At 58.9% G+C, this 4,028-nt stretch overlaps 1 long non-coding RNA gene across 1 annotated transcript; it reads left to right on the forward strand.

Moving 5' to 3' along the window:
* The first annotated feature begins 1,083 nt into the window (after positions 1–1,083).
* On the forward strand, positions 1,084–3,731 carry LOC308526261. The gene is made up of 3 exons (XR_013996527.1): positions 1,084–2,022; positions 2,653–2,933; positions 3,031–3,731. It is a non-coding gene; the product is annotated as an uncharacterized lncRNA (long non-coding RNA).
* Positions 3,732–4,028: the final 297 nt, after the last annotated feature.

Consider the following 4,028-nt stretch of genomic DNA (forward strand, 5'->3'; position numbering starts at 1 on the left):
GGGGCCCGGGGGCGGGGCCTTGAAGCACCGGGTCTCGCGGGAGGTGCCGCAGCCCGCGGTCCGGCTCTGCTCGCCTCGGGGGAGGATGCTGGGTCCGCCCGCCGGTACCGCCTTGTCCCCGGCGCCGAGTGGAGCCCGGAAGCAGGACCCGGTCAGCTGGAGGCTGAGCTGTGACTGGACCGTCCCGGCCTCTCCATCTGCGCCGAGTCCTGTCACTAGGAGCCTGAGATGCCTCCACCCGGAGCTGCCGCACTTCCAGGCGGGTTCTGCTCGCTCCCCCGTGGGACTGGGGCTGTGAGGGGCGCGCTGATTTCCCCTCTGCCAGTGCTCCTTCACCCTGTAGGGCCAGACCCTGTGAAAAGTGCAGGAAAGACACGGAGGTCCTCACAGAAACATGGCATGCCATTTCTGAGCTTCACAGACACACCCCCAGGTGACGCCTAGACCTGGATGAAGCATCCCTGGAGACCGGATACTGAAGGGAGTGGCCCTCCACTGAGGCAGCCTTGACCATTCAAATGCCTCTGCTGACCCAGCACCCAGGCCTGGCGTCCTGACCAAAGGCGCTGCGGGAGCTGGGGTGACGCTAGGCTGTGAACAGGCTGAGCAGGAGCGGAAACTTTGGTCCTGGCCATGTGGCCTGTGAGGGGCGGCCCTGGGAGGGGAGGGCTCTCCGAGAACCCTCCTGCCCTCACTAAGTCCTCTCCATCGTTCCTCTCTTCTCTGTAGGACACTCCCAGGTGCCCGATGACCTGCCAAGGTACCTGCTCAGAAACACCTTCATCTCCTGACCCCCGGGGGCCAGGCAGGCGCACCTGCCAGTAGCAAAGGGAGGATGCCCTCCAGCTCTGTGCCCGCAGAAGGACTGTCAGCCCCTGCGGGGGAAGCTGCTGAAGGCGGGGCGGTATGTGAAGCCCAACTTGAGACCTGCTGAGCCCGAGGCCCACCCAGTGCGCCCTGAGGCAGCCCTGCCTCCTCAGAGCCTTTCTCTGGGCAGAGCCAGGCCACCCCATTCCCCCCTTTCCCCCCCACCTCCCACACAGCTGCCCGCTGGTGCCTGTCCCTAAATAGGGCAGTCAGCCTAGCCTCAGCCCAGCTGCTTGGGACCTCAGGCCACAGGCCGGCAAACAGGAGTCACCTGAAGGCGGGGGTTCTGAGGACTCGAGGGCAGAAACAGCCAGCCACACCCTCTGCCCCAGCTCCTTCACCGCCAGGGTCCCCAGTGCCAACCACTGGACAGGAGGCGCTTCTCACTGGCTCCCCCAAAGGAGGAGAGGCTGGCTCCCCTGCAGCCTCCTCCACGGCCCCGCCATGGCCACGGGAGGTGGCGGCCACAGCAGCTCCAGCCCCAGCACCACACAGTGACTGCAGCCCCGGCTGCCAGGACGAGGCCTCAGCCCCGGACGTTCAGGGCACGTGGCCACCGTGGCCCCTGTCCTGGCAGTGTCAGCTTCTCAGAGCCCGACGGGTCCAGGGCAGGACCACAGGGAGGGGCTCCCTGCCAAGAGCCCACGCAAGTCACCCGACGTGGCTCCCACGCCAACGGGCCCCTGAGAACGTCAGTCATGGGAACAACTTAGAGAGCAGGCGGGTGTCGCCACAGCTGCGTGGGACCAGCAGGTGGAGCTCAGAAGATGAGCGTGGCCGTGGGTGACTGGTCTTTTGGACCCGCAGCCCCTGAGCCTTCAAACTCCTGACGCCCCTTCTGACCACCAGGGCCCCCTCTCCCATCGGCCGGAGGGGCCGGGAGCGACTTTGGAATGAAGAAGTGTTCCCGCCGCTGCTCCCATCTTTCGGTGAGTGACAAGGCTCTGCCGGACCCTAGGGTCACACTCCCACGATGGCTGCACACGTCTGACCCTTCAGAAACTGGTCTCTTTGAACAAATCCACGTTGGCCCGGGGATGCTCACAGTGCAGTCACAAACACACTCCCTGAGGCAGATGCTGTGCCCCTTACAACATGTGTCAGCAACCTGACCTCCATGAAAGCGTCCATGTGTGTGCTGCTGTGGGTGAGCAGGTACATGAAGGCACGCTCTCAGGGCTGGGCCCTGTGGTCCGGACTTGACTCCATCTCCAGAAGCCTGGGGCTCCCAGGAGAAGCCCAGACTGGCCTGACGACCAAGAACTCGCGGCCCTGGGTGGACCTTGGAGTCGGGCTCACTGATACGCCAGAGCATTGCCGAGCCAGGCCTGGGCCCCACACTCCTGAGCCCGGGGCCCGAGGCCTTCCAGGCAGGTGGCCTCAGGCTGTGCCTCTCTCCAGCTGGCTCCTGGGCCCCGGACCTGCCCCCGGGTTCACTTTTCTACCATCATGGGCTCTGCCCCGCCTGGCGCAGAGAAGCCCTGCCCGCCCCTCCCAGCAGAGGCCACAGTGTGCAGAGGGGAGCGTGTGCGAGAGGCGGGTACAGCCTGGTCGCTAACGTGGCTGTAGCCCCCGGTGTCCACCATCGAGGATGACACTTTGAGTCTTTGTTTCTGAGTCACTCCCCGGGATAGAAACCCAATTTACTATATTCCATACCCGTGTAGGCACTCATGGAATATATGTGTTTTGAGGTGTCCCCCAAATGGATGTACCACAGGCTGGCTGTCCACCAAATGTACACACACTTTAACAGCTGAGAACTCAATTTTCCCTCCTTTTCAGGGTTAGCGGATTTGATGTAATGGGTGAAGCCAGACTCAGCTTGGAACCAAGAAGATGTATCCTCTGGACTTTGTGATGGGGACACATCCAGGATGAAGTGTCTGGTCCCGAACGGGCCCCAGTCCAGGCATCCAGGGCCGCTGTGGACAGAGGATGCGCAGAAACACGGAACGCAGCGATTCTCGGTGTTTGCGGTTCCATTGCTTCAGCAGCAGCAGCGCCTGGACCACAACTGACGCAGCCATGGAGCCGCACACATCAAGAATCGTTCCTTCGGTTAGGTGTTTGTACGCATATCTCTCAATAACTGCCCTTGATTCCTCGACTGCTGGGTGTTGCGTCCCCTCAACTTTAATTTTTCTGTGTCCCCATAAAAAGTCCTGTGGAGACATGCTCTTCGTTCAAATCTTACCGTCTTCACTGATTTCTTCAAATCTGTTCAAACTGAAAAGAAGTGAAAATTAAGTGCGTTATCAGCTCTTAATGTGTCTACATTTTGGGGGGATACTACATGTACATTCAATGGAGAGAATTTTCCATCACTTGTCTGACCTCTTTGTACCTGTTTTGGGGGACAGCCTGTATTTACATTCAATGGGGACTCATTGTCCATTAGAAGCCTGACCTCTCTTTACCTTTTTGGGGGACAGCCCATATTTACATTCAATGGGGACTCATTGTCCATCAGCAGCCCAACCTCTCTTTACCTTTTTGGGGGACAGCCCATATTTACATCCAATGGGGACTCATTTTCCATCAGCAGCCCTACCTCTTTTTACCTTTTGGGGGGGACAGGCTATATTGACATCAGCTGGCATCAATCTTTCTCTTTAGGAGTCACACCTCTAGTGTGTATATGGCCAGTTTCCTGACACATGGTTTCCGGTTTCCTAAGGTGCTCTCCTGGGATGGGCTTGGCCTGGGGACCGGGGCTCTATAAAGAGGTTTTCCTTTGGCCTTAATGTGCTGACAAAGAACTGGGTGTGCAAATGTGTTCTGTCTCCGAGTGCTGTGACCTGTACTGATTAGCCATTGATTCTGGAATACAAAGATGGGTTTGTAATAAAATGAGTTGGAGTAGAATTGAGTCCTGGATTTCCTCACCGCTCATCACTGGCAGCGATGCCCGAGCTCCGGGCTCCCCGTGTATCCTCTTCCCAGGCCTTGGTGTATTTTAAGTCCCTCTAAGTGGAATCCCATTTTGATTTGGGATTTCTATCACAGCAGGAGCTCAGCTTAAAATGATCCTTGGGGCCGAAACCGGTTTGGCTCAGTGGATAGAGCGTCGGCCTGCGGACTGAAAGGTCCCAGGTTCGATTCCGGTCAAGGGCATATACCTGGGTTGCGGGCACATCCCCAGTGGGAGATGTGCAGGA

The sequence above is a fragment of the Myotis nattereri genome (assembly GCF_964212035.1).
Source record: "Myotis nattereri genome assembly, chromosome: 10".
In the NCBI taxonomy this organism is placed as follows: domain Eukaryota; kingdom Metazoa; phylum Chordata; class Mammalia; order Chiroptera; family Vespertilionidae; genus Myotis; species Myotis nattereri.